Source organism: Molossus molossus, unplaced genomic scaffold (genome assembly GCF_014108415.1).
Source record: "Molossus molossus isolate mMolMol1 unplaced genomic scaffold, mMolMol1.p scaffold_m16_p_10, whole genome shotgun sequence".
Taxonomy (NCBI): domain Eukaryota; kingdom Metazoa; phylum Chordata; class Mammalia; order Chiroptera; family Molossidae; genus Molossus; species Molossus molossus.
In genome coordinates this window covers 79,471,215-79,487,288 of record NW_023425345.1, presented here as the reverse complement: position 1 = coordinate 79,487,288, position 16,074 = coordinate 79,471,215, and positions in this window count along the sequence as shown.

The following is a 16,074-nucleotide window of genomic DNA, read 5'->3' as shown; positions in this document are numbered from 1 at the left end:
AGAAGAGGTTGTTTAAAGAGCTTTCTTTATATGTACCCCCATGCTCATAGCAGCACTATTTACAATAGCTAAGATCTGGAAACAGCCCAAGTGTCCATCAGTAGACGAATGGATAAAAAAGCTGGGGTACATATACATGATGGAGTACTATGCAGCTGTAAGAAAGAAAGATCTCTTATCCTTTGAGACGACATGGAGAGACCTGGAAAGTATCATCCTAAGCGAAACAAGCCAAACAGAGAAAGACAAGTATCATATGATCTCACTTATTTGTGGAATATAATGAACATAACAGTCTGAGGAATGGGGTAATCCGAGAGATGTGGAAGTGGGGTACAGACTGACAATCCCCAGAAGAGGGGCTGGTGGGGGAGAGATAAACCACAGAACTTATATGCATGTGTGCATGAACAGTGGACATGGACAACAAAGCTGGGGACAGGGCAGGGAGGGAGGGGGAGGAGGGAATCAGTGGAGGGAAAAGGAGAAACATCTGTAACAAAAATTAATTAATAAAAAATAAATAAATAAAATAAAAATAAAAATAAAGAGCTTTCTTATTCAGAATGAAAAAAAAGAAAGGCAAAATTAAGAGTGGCCTGTGCATGTAAATTAGAAGTTTACTTGTATTTCAAGATATGGTAATAGTTTTAATAGAAACTATTCAAAGGTGTGTAAAATCCTAGTTATATCAGGTTCTTGAAAATGGGAATTAAAAAAACATAACAAGCCCTGGCCAGTTTAGCTCAGCAGTCAGAGCATTGGCCATTGGACCAAAAACTTGAGAGTTTGATTCTGGTCAAGGGCCTCAGTTGTAATCCGGTTCCCCTCCTGGTTGGGGTCGTGTGGGAGGCAGCCACTTGATATGTTTCTCTCACCTCTCTCTCTCTCTCTCTCTCTCTCTCTCTCTCTCTCTCTCTCTCCCTCCCCCCCCCACCCACCCACCCACTCTATCTGAAGAGAAATGAAAAAATATCCTCAAGTGAGGATTAAAAAAGAAGAAACAAAAACAAAACAAAGCTGCATTCTAAGGAATTTATTGAATGGGAGCAGAATAAAACACCATTCTTCAATAAATGCAAATATTCACTAGAAGATTTAATCATTTTGTCCTAAATTATAGGCATTTGCTTTCTAATTAGAGGTTGGAAGTTTTTGAATAAGATTTTAATGGGGATGTAAAGAACAGCATAGGAAATATAGTAAATAATACTGTAACAACTATGTATGGTGCCAGGTGGGTACTGGAAATACTAGGGGGAACACTTTGTAAAGTATGTGATTGTCTAACCACCATGCTGTACACCTGAAACTAATACAAAATAATATCGAATATAAACTGTAATTGAAAAATTAAAGAAGTTAAAGGAAAACAAACAATAAAAAGATTTTAATGGTAGCTTAGGGTAGAGAACTAGCTGATGCTAATGGAGTGACTCAGGCTAGTGGTTTCCAACGGGGGGTCTGCAGACCAGAAAAGCAAATGCCTATAATTTGCCGGTCTTTTCACTGGTCCACGATGGTATTAGAATACTAAGGTAAACCAAGATGATTTCTCATGAAGCTAAGTACATTAAATTTAAAGACCTATTCTTTAAATTATTTGTGCTGTCAATGATCTCTTTTTTAATAATAAGAAAATAGAACAAAATTAAAATGAATAAGAATACAATTTAAACTGATTTTGTTTGGCAAAGGAAAAAAGTTGACGATGCTCTGGGTCCTCCTTCCCCACACTTCTGAAATGTTACTTATCTTTAAAATACCGAAGACTGTGGTAATTGCCTTGTGAATCTTCCACTTTAAGTTTTTGGAAACAGTCATCTAACCCTAACATCTCAGGGATGAAACTTCTGAACCAAGTTTCCGCAGGTCAGAGTTGGTACAGTACTTACAAAATCCCGTACCTCACAGTAAGAATATTGCCAAAATAACATGTGACATCATAATTCCAAAATAGTTATACAACCTGTGCATTTCATGGAAAGGCTTTTTGTTTTGTTTTTTGTCTTACGGTTTTTGAGAAACACTTGTGAAATCCACATGTATATCAGTGGGATTTATCTTTTAAAACTGGGAAGATATGTTTTGCCAGTCATAAATGAACTATAATCCCCATAGACTCAAGTTTAATTCAAACACACTCTTTGCAGAGCTGCTAAATTTGTCAATCCACATTCTCTCTTCCATATGCTATCCTTAGGGGATTCTACATACATTGTCCGTAATAGTTTCTACTTAGGATGTCTGGAAAAGTAGATATTATGGTCACAGAAGGGCCATTAAAGGGAATTTGAAAACAGATCCATTAAGTTGAAGTATTCAATTGTAAGAGTCTTCCGTTAGATGGACTATACTAATTGATATTCAAGGAATCACTCCATCTACCTGCTGTTTATATCATAGTCTCTAACTGCTCATGAGCTACTCATGCTTGTATCGCTGACCAACCTGGTTTGGTCTTCTCCCTGGAGAGAGAAATATTAGCAGAACACGGTGTGCATAAAAAGTCCAGCACATAAATAATGAATTGTCCCTAAATGTGGACCTCATTTCCACTCCATTCTGTTGTTCAGGGCTTCACTGTTTCAAACAGCCATCTTTTTTTCATTAATTACATCAGCTCTGCTTTTGTTATGTCTTGTTGGAAAAGAGAAAAGAAAGTTTCCATTATTCCTCTTGTAGACTGTGGAACGCAGCAGCTGGTATGTTTTTGCAAACATCCAGTCGTATCTTAGAATCTTTGGTCAGTTTCTGAGCGGATTTAAAAATATTTTTCCGTGTTGTTATGCTAGCTTTCCCTGAATTTGTGACTTTGTGTCTTTTCTTCCTCTGCTCATCTTTTGTGGCCGTATTCTCTTTTCCTCCACCTGGCTCTCATTTTCAAGCCTTATAATAGTTCTCAAGAGCAACAAAAGTATCCCAAAGGTTTCCCGGCTTGGCCCTGTTTCAGCAATACAACACTGGTTTGGAGTTTGGTTGTTTGGTTTTTTTTTTTAATTTTAAGTTTCCTTTCTCTCTGTTGAAATGATTTTCAGGACACTGCCTCTCTTCTGCCACGCACGTGAGCTGCTCTCTGTGGGACATCTCCGTGGTCCTTGTCATGTGACACACGGCTGAGGATGAACTTGCAGTTTTCCCTTCTGCAGCTGCCTTCCTGAGACGGGCATAGCATGGTCATAACGATGCCCTGAACGTGGAAGGTACTTTATGAGTTTCAAAAGTTCTTACCATCTGTTCTCTCACTTGACTTCACAAGGATCCTACAAAGCAAATAGAATAGATGGCATTCTTCTCATTTGATGGATGAGGAGAAATATGGCCATAAGGAACAATGAAACTGGTCCAGCAAACTCTGAGTCCCAATAAAGAGTGGAACAGGAACCAGAAGGCTGGTCTTCAGGCTTCAGTGTTTGGCCTGGGCCTCTCTTTCTTCGTCTGTAAAATGGGAGAAATACTAACTTTGTGTTGTAATGAGGAAAGAATTAAAAAAATCTGGGTAAAGCCCCTAGGGTAGTGCCTGGCACTTAATCAGTGCTCAGTAAATGTTTATTATTATTTTTTATTTGTCATATTGCAGATAAACTGGCCGAATAACATACACGTGCAGCTGGTATTTTTCTGCACACATCAGGGTATATTGGTCTATAAAAAAGAGCTTTTGAGTAGCCCTCGAATGAAATGCAATGATTGGAAATTTATGTTTGGTTCCAGCCACTCGACAGCACCAAGCTTTCTCCCCTGTTCCCACAAGGAATATCACACAGGTAGGCTGACTCTTCTGTGTGTGGTTGATCCGGTTTATCCAAACACAGGGCACGTGTGGATAAACAGATTCCGCACTCAAACCTGTCTTCCGATTACAGGATGCATGATCGTGGTTTGGACAAATGATTTAATCTCTCTGTGCCTCAGTTTTCCTATCTGTAAAATGTGGGTATCAAAGCTTATAAAGTAGGTTTGTTCAGGGGGGGCTAAATGAGTCTAATGGGAATGTTTAATTGGAATTTTTGACCCAGGCACAAAGATACAATATCATAGATAACAGGTTTTCAAAATGCAAATTTACAAAAGAAAATACTTTTGTCCTTTGAGATTATGAGCACTTTACCCAGGAGGGATCCTTCTCTCAGAACATGGATACAAATGGACCAGAAGAGTGGGTCTTGGGGAGGATTTTTCAGGAGACTTTCTTAGGTGAGAGCTACACTCTTACCTCCCTCTGGGGAGGGGTGTGTTGGGGCTGCCTCCCAGGTGAGAGAGGCTTCATTCACTGGACCACTCAGAGAGCACAGTGGGTATTTCCGGGAACCTCCAGACTCTGGCCTTTGTCATGCAGGAGAAAGTGAGAGCAGCTGATGACAACAGAGCAGAGAGCTGCCGCCCTGGGAAGCCAGTGTTCCGGGTATATGGAGACTGGGGACAAGATGTGGAAGCAATGGTTGTGATGTCATCCTCAGGTTGTTTGGAATGGGGTTGCACTCCAGTACATGGTCTGCCAGGAAAAGTAGGGGGAAGGCACCTACAATCTGGGGCCGCGAGGAAGGGGAGGGTGGCGGAGCCCACACAAAGCAGAGGCCCAGCCCGTGACAAGGGAGTTGCACCCAGTTGGCGGCTTTCGAGAGGGGTTCTCAGCAGTTTCTCCTAAGGGAACCGGTCGTCCTCAACTCCCACCCCGTCACCTCTGGAGGACATGCAGCCTTTTACAAGGGTGCCTGTTGGGCAAAACTTTTCCTCTGCTCCCCGCCTTTCCTCCCGGGAGTTCCAACGGCAGCCACCCAAAGGCAGACGCGGGCCAGCGAGGGCGCGGAGGGAGGAGTGTTTACTCTTTAAATCACATTCAAACTTTGATTATAACACAATAATGGATGTTTAAAATTATGAATTAGATTGTGTTTGTGATTTAAAGCGACTATAGAGCTATTATCTAAATATATCTGGTGGTCCCGGCGGGTCTGGCTCAGCAGTTAGAGCGCTGGCCTGAGGACCACAGGGTGGCGGGTTTGATTCCAGACAAGGACATGTGCCTCTTCTGCGGCCCATCGTCGGTTCTGGTCGGGGTCCTGCAGGAGGACACCAGTCCATGTGTCCCTCTCACGTCTATGTTTCTCTCTCTCCCTACCCCCCTCCCTCCCACTCTATCTCGAGGTAAGTGGAAAACAAATATCCTTGGGTGAGAATTAAAAATAAATATAACTTGTGAAGTCACAGGCTGGCCAAGACTGCATCCAAACATGGAAATGAATAGCCTCACTGAGAAGAAATGGAAGGAGAAAGAGAGGCAAAACACAAGGTTGTTTTTAAATTGTATCTGTGTTCCTGGCTGAGATCAGTTAGGGTGTAGAATCTCGAATATAGCATCCAGTGCTCTTTTTTCTTTGCTCTGGAGGCCCATTTTCTTAACTGAAAAAAAAAAAAAAAAAATTTTTTTGAATGTAAAATATTAAGAAGAAAAATGTATTTATTTGTTTTTAAAATATGTTTTTATTGAGTTTTTTTAGAGAGAGAAGGAGGGAAAGAGAGAAACAGCAATGTGAGAAAGATACATCGATGGGCTGCCTCCTGCACGCCCCCTACTGGGGACGGAGCCCGCAAGCCAGGCATGTGCCCAGGAATTGAACCAGGACCTCTCAGTCCATGGGACAACTCTCCATCCACTGAGCCATGATGGCCAGGTTACGAAGGAAATTTTAAATAGTTAAATCCTCTCACCCAAAAGAATAATAAGATATCCATTAAGTTTCTGCTTAATTACTTCTAGTAATAAGAAACTCACTACCTCATTAAATTGACTATTGAAAACCTACAAATGATAGAAAGTTTGTTCTTATACCAAAACAAAATCTATATTCATGCAATTTCTATCCATTTGTTCATGTTTTTATCTCACAGAGGAATATAGATGAGATTTAGCTGAAATTCTGTGGTTTTAAGGTTTTGTTTTTTGTTTCACATAATATTAAGTAAGAGACAGTTATGTCTTCCTTTATTCACTCTCTCCTTCATCTATTTTTAAAATATATAATGTAGCATACTTATCATTTTGATCTGCCTCTTCAGGTTTTCCATTTTGTCAATGTCCCTCCTCCCGAATTGAACCTGCGTCCCAGATATAACCTAAGAGCAGGGCTGTTAGCAGTCACATAATATGCATATTAGGTTTGTGATCAACTCAAATCCCTCAAGTCATTTCCATAGAAAATACTCTCACAAGTCAGGTTTCCCTCATTCTATACTTATAAAAAGTGAAGAAAAATATGTACCTTTGTTATAGACTATTTTGTTGGTTTTACCTCAGCAGTGTTCCAGGCTTTCACAAATATTGAGAATTTCTCTTGTGATACAGACTGACATTTTAGAAATTGTTTTAAGCCACTTGAGAGTTTATAAGCATTCTTTCCTTGCTCAATCAAGCTACTTATAAGAGGATTGCAGAGGATAGTCATTTCCTTCCTTCCTTCCTTCCTTCCTTCCTTCCTTCCTTCCTTCCTTCCTTCCTTCCTTCCTTCCTTCCTTTTTTCCTTCCTTCTTCCTTCCTTCCTTCCTCCCTCCTCACCCAAGGACATTTTTCCATTTTTGTTCAGATAGAGTGAGAGGGGAAGAGAGAGAAACAAAAAGAGAAACATCTACATGAAAGAGACACATTGAGTGGCTGTCTCCTGCACGACCCCAACCAGGGCTGGGATGAATCACAACTGAGGTACGTGCCCTTGGCTGAAATCGAACCTGCGACTCATTGGTCTGCGGGCTGTTGCTCTAACCGCTGAGCAAAATCGGCCAGGGTGAGAACAATCATTTTCAGTGAACGTCTTTGGATATGGAGCTCCTTGTACATTCTGAGTGAGTTTCCCCTGGGCATATACTCCAGAGTAAAATTACTGGGTGATAAAATATTAGCATTTTTATTTTTATTAGATGTTGAGCGAGGGCTCATTTTTTAAATAAGCTAAATGCAAACAACTTAGTTAACTTTTTTTCATATGACAGTTGTTGTTTGAGAAATCATTTTTCACACTGAATTTTGTAAAACCGGCCATGGAACCCATGTGGCAACCTCCCCGTGTGCAGGCTGAGCGAGCACACTGCAAGGTCTGATTCCAAGGGTGGCAGCACTGATGGCCTCATCAGACGAGGTTGTCACATGATTATGACTGTTCTGACCTTGTTTCTGCCCCATTCTTGCCTGATTTTCCGGCTTCCTGGTGCTTCTATGAGCTAAACTTTATTCTCTTCACAAACCCCATTTCTGTTTAGTATACGGACAGAATTATTTTCTGTTGCTTACAGGAAGGACGGACAGAATTATTTTCTGTTGCTTACAGGAAGGAGAATATCAAAATTATTTTCCCATTGCTACTTAAACACTCATTTACATTTATTTCTTCCCCTGACAGTTTCAGAGCAAGATTTCACACCTCTTTAATATGAATATTCATAGATATTTAGATATGCCTGAAAACTGAATGATTGCTATCACAAATGAGATGCACTTGGCTTCTTTATGTTTAGAATGTCCATGCTGCTTCAGTCAGGAAATGCAGCAGAAGTCTTCACAGCCTTCCCACGCTCTCTGTTCTTTCTTTTCCTTCTTACTCTGCTATTCCTTTCATTTGGATTTTATTTCTGTGTTTACTTGGCAAAAAATAAATAAATCAGAACAAGATAAATCACAGAAATAAAGAAATATGGCAGTAATGGCAGTTAAAATTAGCAAATTTCTCAGCAATCAATACTTGGAGGAGAATAAGTTGCATGTGGATGAAAACTACACTGTCATTTTTTTCCTATTGGAAGTGAACATTTTCGGCACCAAATATGCATGAAAAGTCACAAAAATAAAGTAATAAGAGTGCATTGCATACTTATTGTCCTGCTGACCTTAAGTTCATTCTGGCTCCTTTATTTTGCTTTGCATATTTCTCTTCTAATCCATTGATTGTGTATCTGATCATTGTTTTCTCAAAGGACACTTTAATTTCTTTTACTTACTAGTTTTAACAGTTTTTAGGGAAAGGAATGTCATTTTTGGTACACAGCTATATTTTAGTAGTATTTTACACATACATTAAATAAGTGGTTGGGGCCCTGGTCAGTTTGACTCAGCGGTTAGAGCGTCGGCCTGTGGTCCGGAGAGACCCGGGTTCGGTTCCCGCTAAGGGCACGTACCTCGGTTGCAGTTTGTCCCCAGCCCTTGTTGGGTTGTGTGGGTGGCAGCCACTAGATGTGTCCCTTTCATGTTGATCTCTCTCTCTCTCTCTCTCTCTCTCTCTCTCTCTCTCTCTCTTCCTCTCTCTCCCTCCCACTCTATCTGAACAAAAAATGGGAAATTTTCCTCAGGTGAGGATAAAAAAAAAAAGTGGTTGGGGAAAAGTGGTCAAATTGAGAGTCTCTCAAAGTCCCAAATGGGTGTGTGTTGGAGGTGTTTCCACCAAGCCAACATGCAATTCTCCAACACCAGCTGGGCGTCCTACAATTCAATTTAATTCTGACACTGTCTACCTAGAGATAGTGTCAGGTCCTACAGATTAAGGGCTCATGACCACAAGATGCCCCCATGCACCTGTTCTTCTGACTGACCAGCTGTAGACTGAAGTTTTGAACAACCTCCCTATGCCCACCCCAAACATTAAACATTGCACTTACTAGATCACCAGTTTTAACGTAGGAACAGCCAGATGGAAGATGTGCATGGGGCAAAGTATGACGAAAGGACGGGTACTTTCATTCTCTCTCTGAGTCTGCCCCTCTCTCCGAATCTCCACATGTTCACAAACATGATAGCTCTCCAAATCCTGTCTTTTGGGGTTTTTATGAAGGCTTCATTACACAGGTATGATTGATTAAATCATTGGCCATTGGAGGTTGATTCAACTTCCAGTCCCTCTCCCCTCCCTGGTGGTGGGAAGTGGGACTGAATATTCCAACACTCTAATCATTCAGTTGGTTCCCCTGGCAACCAGCTCCTATTCTTAGGTGCTTACAAAGTCATTTCATTAATAACATGGAGTTAGGTGTGGTTGAAAGAGGTTTGTTAGGAATATTAGGACACCTTTATTGATCTTATCACTTAAAAATTCCAAGGGTTGCCTTATCTGGTGGCTCAGTTGGTTGCAGAATCGTCCAGTACACCGGAAGGTTTTGAGTTTGATTCCCGGTCAGGGCACATACCTGGGTTGCAGGTTTGATCCCCAGTAGGGGTGCATTTGGAAAGGCAACCAAGCAATGTTTCTTACATCATGTCTTTCTATCTCTCTCTCTCTCTTCCTTTCTCTCTCCTAAAATCAATGAGCATGTCCTCGTTGAGGATTTAAAACAAAATTCCAAGGGTTTTAGGAGCTCTGTACCAGACATGGGACAAAGACCAAATATATATTTAATCAAAGTATTACACTCTTGTTAGTTTCTAATAATTTATACTCAAACAGACTGAATTTCAGAATTAAGCTACCACATAAAAAGGAAAGTATTTCAGACGAGTCCCTGGTTTCTGCATCTTAGAAAGGCTTCCGAGCAAAGCATCTAATCAGAATTGCCTCTGGCATCCAGTTTCTACAAACCCCCAGGTCATTTCAATGCGTGGCCTTGGGCCTTCATTGACAATGAAAGGCCTAGTAGATGGCTGCTAACACTGGTGAACTCTCCGGCATTGCCTGCCCGGTGTTTCTTCTGTCTTCTTTCCAGGAGCCACCCTCCTCCACTCACAGCCAATGGTTCACAAGGGGCTGACCCCAGGCTCCTGCTCCAGGGGGAGATAGGTAACCCAGGGAGCCAGTCCACAGTAATTGAGTTCAGATAGGTCTCTGACCCAAGCTAGCCTAGTAAGGCTCGATTGCAACCCTTTTGTTAGAACTGTGGGGGAAGAGAAACATTCTTCCCGGGATTTCATTAGGCTCACGCGCTACCATCACCAGAGTCAGCGGGTGACCTAGAATCACTAGATCAGCCTGGAGTGGGGAGTGGGGTAGGGGCATATAGAGGATGCCGAACTGAGGATGAAGTCAATTCAAAGAAAAGCAGAAACAAGAGTGGGCAAAAAAGACAGAGAAAGGGTGGGAAGGAGGGAGGGGAGAGGGGGAGAGAGAGAGAAAGAGAGAGAGAGACTGTTACCCTTTGGAGTAAGAGTCTATGGAACTGCTGACTTGAAGAAAAAAAAGATGATAATTCTGTGATTCCACAGCCCAATTTACATTAAAAATTAAAAATTTCCACTTTGCCCAAGTTGATGAGTCTCAGAAGTCCTCAGAAGGACTTTTTTTTTCTTATCAGGAAAATAGATTCTTATTCCAAATAGATGATGAAGGTTATTAGAAGTTTTGTTTCTATTAATTTTTTTAAATTTTAAAATAATTTCTATAAAATTAAACAATAAAGACAGGTTACACACACACATGCACACACACACACACACACACACATTTCACCCTCTACTTCCCCCCACAGTTTTGGTGCCGGAGTTAGCCAATGTCATCAGTATATTTCCTTTTAAATTAAAATGGAATCTTATCGTACACATTATTCTGCATTCTGCTGTGTCTTGATTCTTGGTTATTGGTATGTAATGATTGCCCTTCCTCCAGGGCAGCACATACGGCTCAAACACATTCTTTATACTGCAGCATACTATTTCAAGTAAGCATGCACCAGAATTTATTCACCAGACCATTTAAGTTGCTTGGATTTTATTTTATGTTTTAGTCACCACAAAGAAGATGTCAATAAATATGGACCTGTTTCTATCTTGACAAAAACACGAAATGAGGTTTCTCTAATGTGCACTGATTTTAGGGTAATTTCAAGGTCCTCCCACATCCCTCCAACACAATAAAAGAAAGTAACAACCTTTGTTGACGGGAGACTTTGATAATAAAAATAAAAGAATGCAAAGAATAAATCCAAATAACTTAGATCACAAGCGACCCCATTCACCTTTGCCATGCTGTACTTGTTACACCTGACCTTCATAAATCATTTCTAGATCTGCAGGATGGCCATGAAATCTCCGTATTCATTTGAAGGCCTGGGGCGGTTTCTCAAAGTGTGGTTTCTAGAGCCACACTGGTGGGGATAACACACATGTTCACAGTAAAGATTCCACTGCTCACCATCCAGAGATTTTTATTCAGTGCGTTTGGAGTGCGGCCCTCACTCCTCGACAAAAAATGTCCAGGTAGAATTCCCAGGTGAAGGCGCTGGAGTTTTGCAAGCGTTGCACTGGATCAAGGGTCAGCCAAATTTGGCCCTACACCTGTTTTTTTATAGTCTGTGAGCTAAGAGTGGTTTTTACATTTTTTAATGTTTGGGGGGAAAAGAAAACCATTTCACATGTGAGAATTATATGCAATTCAAATTTCAGTGTCCATAAATAAAGTGTGAGTGGAACACAGCACACCCATCCGTTCCCTGCAGTGCAGGGCTGCCTGTCAGCAGTTGCCATACAGAAACCATATGGCCACAGAGCCAAAATATTTACAACCTGGCCCTTTCCAGAAGAAGTTTGCCAACTTCTGGACGAGATGATCTCTAAGGTCCCTGTCATTTCTGAGTGTATTCTATTCACCATCGTTATTTACCTCCTTCAGTATGCAAATACACGGCCAAACCCTAGGGCTGGTGCAGACCCAGGGAGGTGCAAACACGGAGGCTGAAGGCCAGACACGGTGATGAATTTCTTTTACCAGTCACTTATAAGTTAGGATACAATGTGAGCAACATATAATAAATTATGCATTAGCCAATCAGTAACAACTGCAACAGCTCACACGTTAGAAACACCAGGCGTTCTCAGTGCTTTCCCGAGTTGACTCATAGACTCCTCACAAGAACTCTGTGATGTAGGTACTATCTTTTTTTTTTTTTAATCCTCAGCCGAGGACATTTTTGCATTTCAGATAGAGCAGGAGGGAAAGAGGGAGGAAGAGAGAGAGAGAAACATCGATGAGAGAGAGAGACACATCCACCGGTTGCCACCCACACAACCCCAACCAGGCCGGGGACAAACTGCAACCCAGGTATGTGCCCCTAGCAGGAACCGAACAGGGTTTCTCTGGTCCGCGGGCTCACACTCTAACCGCTGAGCCAAACCAGCCAGGGCGTAGGTAATATCTTTATCCTCCTTTACAGTCGAGGAAACTGAGGCATAGAGAGGTTAAGTAACTTGCCTAGGGACACATAATTATAAATAGCAGAGTAGGAATTTGAACCAATGCAGTCCAGCGACAGAGTCTGGGCTTAAAAACCACAAAATCATTACTGCAAGCAATCAGGTCAGTGTAATTTATAGTTAAAAATCGCTATGGTTGGACTCGGTTGTCAATTCCAATTTTCAAGTCAGAGCAGTGGGACACTGCCCTCTGATAAGCCTTATGTCACCATGCTACCCAGGGTCACAAGGTCAAAAATCTCTGGACCAGTTAGAAACATCAATGAATGAAGAAAACGGCCTTCTCAAACATAGTTCCTTTTTCTACTTTGACCAGCACCGTGGAAGCAGAGCCTTTTCATCAGAGGAATACAGCTGTGTAAGGCAGGACAGTAACTGGCAGTTGTAGGGGGAAGAAACCGTGGCCTGTGGTGAGGATGGTGCACAGCTAGAGAGGACATGCTCCAGCAAAAACGAGCCTGCTGCCCTGGCCAGTTTGGCTCAACAGTTGGAGCCTTGACCTGCGGACCAGAGAGTGCCAGGTTCAGTTCATGCTAAGGGCACGTACCTTGGTTGCAGTTTGTTCCCGGCACTGGGTGGGGTCGTGTGGGTGGCAACCACTCGATGTGTCTCTCTCATGTCAATGTTTCTCTCTCTCTCTCCCTCCCGCTCTATCTGAAGATAAATGCAAAAAAAAAGAAAAAAGAAAGTCCTTGGGTGAGGATAAAAATAATAATAATAATAATAATTTAAAAAGGGGCCTGCTACTCGTATCTAGCTTGTTGTTGACATGTAGAAATGAGGGTAATTCAGAATTCTATCGTGAAAGCTCCCAGTATTTAAGAGGTCCACAACTAATTCAAATATTAAAAACAAACAAACAAAGAAAACACCCAGGCCAAACAAAATAAGACTTCAAGTCCCCAGTGTGTGACCCATACTTAAGCAATTTTCTCTTCAGGCTAAATCATCTTAATTCCAAATCTTTCCAAATGGATCTCTAAGCCCAGACCTTTAATCAGAATCTCGGCTGCCCCTTGAACGGGTGCCAAGCTTTGCAGTCATCTGTAGTTGATGAGAGTTACAAAGTTGCTTTCAGAAGTTGGAGTTCTACCTGGCAGACAGTTATGCTGTGATCAAGCCTAATGCCCTCCTCATGTATGTTATAAAGAACGCCTGCTTTATGTTAGAGAAGACAATCTTTACTGGGACCAGCAGCATTGATAAGTGCTTTTCCTTAATGGAAAAGCATATTTTCATAGCCTTTCCAGGAATATCTTGGTGCTTTTAATGGAACCATAAACCATTCCCTTATTTAATCTTCAATCACACAATGCTTATTTCATTGAATATAATGGCTCAGGCACATTCACTAATGGCCCCCAAATAAAAGACTCCTTTTAAAATATAAATCTGAAAGTGCTTCAGAGTATACAACAAGGAAAAGAACAAGACAAAAATGTCAGTTGTTTAGTTGAAGTAAAAAAAAAAAAAAAGTGTTTGGAGTACCATAAACTTGAGTGATAAATCACTGTAATAAAATCATTAAAAATTCATCATTCTGACAATCTGAAATAGTATTTAAATTGTTCAGATATTTTACTAAAAATCTACCTAAGGAACTTTCAGATCCCACAGGAAACAATATTTTTATAAAACAATATTTTCAAATATGTCCCAGGAGAATCTATTTAGAAAAATAGTACCTTAAATGGAATTTCAAAATCAATCAAAATTTATTGCTCAAATTTGACATTTATGTGTTCTGGTTAGAGTTCATGGACTCTGCACAAAGTAAGCATTATTTTGAAGATTTTCAGTTACTTTAATATATAGTGTCATAAATAAGGGACAAATAGTCTTCAGAGGCCTGCCTAGGAGTTTGGAGTGTGAAAAGCCTGGCACTTTGGCACTCAAAACAACCCTCAAACGAAAATGAAATGAATCTGTAGAAGCACAAAGAGGACACTGGATTCAGAAATGTGGAACTTCATAAAACATCAATTACAAAATCACCAAACACTAAATGCAATGTGGTATCCTGGATTAGATCATAAAACAGAAAACCAACATTATTGAAAAATAACTGAAATCTGAATAAAGTCTGGAGTTAATATTAGTGTAACAATGTTGGCTTTTTAGTTTGAAATTTGCTGTAAGATGTTCGCATTAGAGGAAAGTGGATGAGAGGTATATGGGAACTCTATTTTTGCAACTTTTCTGTAAATCTAAAATTATTCCAAAATACAAAGTTTATTTTTTTTTAAATCCACAAAGCAATCGGTAGCAGTATTAGTGTGTGCCCTTAAAGCATTCAAAAGAATAGGGTGAGCTGGTAAAACTCACATACCGCTAAGTTCATTGACATACACACGTGTGGGGGGTGCGTGTGCCAAGTGGACAGGTGGGGACCCGGGAACGCAGTTAACACACCTCGATCTTTCCCTCAGTCAACAGCCCTGCTGCTCCAAGTTTAAAAAGACAAAATGATGGTGGAAAGTAAACTCCTAAACATTCTAATAATAATAATATATTAACAAAAATATATAGTAGCATCTATCTATTAATAATATATATTAAACATTTAGGAATTCCTCTCCTTAACACTGTATTAGACCAGATTGGTCGTCATAACTGGATAACTTTCAACTTTTGCCTTTTGGTGTGCTTTTTATTTTATTTTTTAATAGCTTTGTGCCTCTTTGTAGTATCTTCAAATATGCAGGATGAGGCAAAATAGGTTTACTATTGTGAGTATGTGAAACACAGAGTTTATTCTTGTGTTATTATTTCTTAACTATTGTATTATTTTCCATATGAACAACTCTAAACCTATTTTTGCCATCCTGTATATCAATAAAAATAGTTATAGTTTGTTTCCAAACTCTACAAAGCACATCTTTTCACTTCTACCCCTTCAGCCGAGAGACTACACTGTGGCAGGTTCCCCTGTGCTGCAGGAAGGGGCATTAATGAGGTGGCGCAGACACACGTCAGCATGTTAACACAAATGTAATAGGTCTGATTTGGGGCAGGATGTAGCAGGTCATACAAACCAACACTTTCACTGCAGCAATTTAAAAAGGCAAATAAACGACCCAAAGAGCATATTTTAAAATATATCAGAGAGTAAGGAAATAACATAAACAAACATTCCAGAGAAAGGGGAACCTCTTTCTGAAACAAGCCGGCAGTTGTTGGGGGTCATGATCCTTGGGCTCTGAGGACTGGTCTTGACTGGGGCACAGAGCTTCTGCTGGGGAGGAGATCCCGCTCATCTTCTGTCTTTCCTGGGGAGCTGGAGGAACGAAAGGAATGTGAAGGGTCTCCACGACAGGTGATAACCTTGGGACATTTCAAATGCAAGTCGAGTCTGGACTTTGCCAAATGGCATTTTGATATGGTTGAGATCTCAAGGATTGGGTGCAGGACATACTGATCCAGTCGACACAGGTTCTGTACAGAAACGAAGGGTGGAGTCGATGGGACACAGCCCGTTGGTCCCACCTCCTCACCTGGGACCTTGGCAGCCGCTTTCACCTCTGCAACAGCACCGATTCCTGTGCGGGAGGTTCCGGCAGCTGAGACCGTCAGAAGAGCACCTCTGGGTTCAGCGGTGACGTGACTGTGCTGAAGCTCCCGCCTGCAGACCCAGGAGCCTCAGGGGGAAGAACACAGCTTGAGCTCACCTGCAGACTTTCCCTGGGGCGCTTGGAGGAAGCTCCGTGTTCCACAAGGAAAATGTATGCCCGCTGTCAACATGATTTCATCCAGATGACATAAAGGCCGGTGACTGTGCTAGGCCTGCAACCCTGTGAATGAAATTGACATAACCTTCTCTTTCTCTTTCTCAGTAGAGAGGAATTGAAGATATTTGCCTTGACAAGGGAACCCGAATGTTTATACATAAAGCTGCATGAAAGCATCAGAGTAGC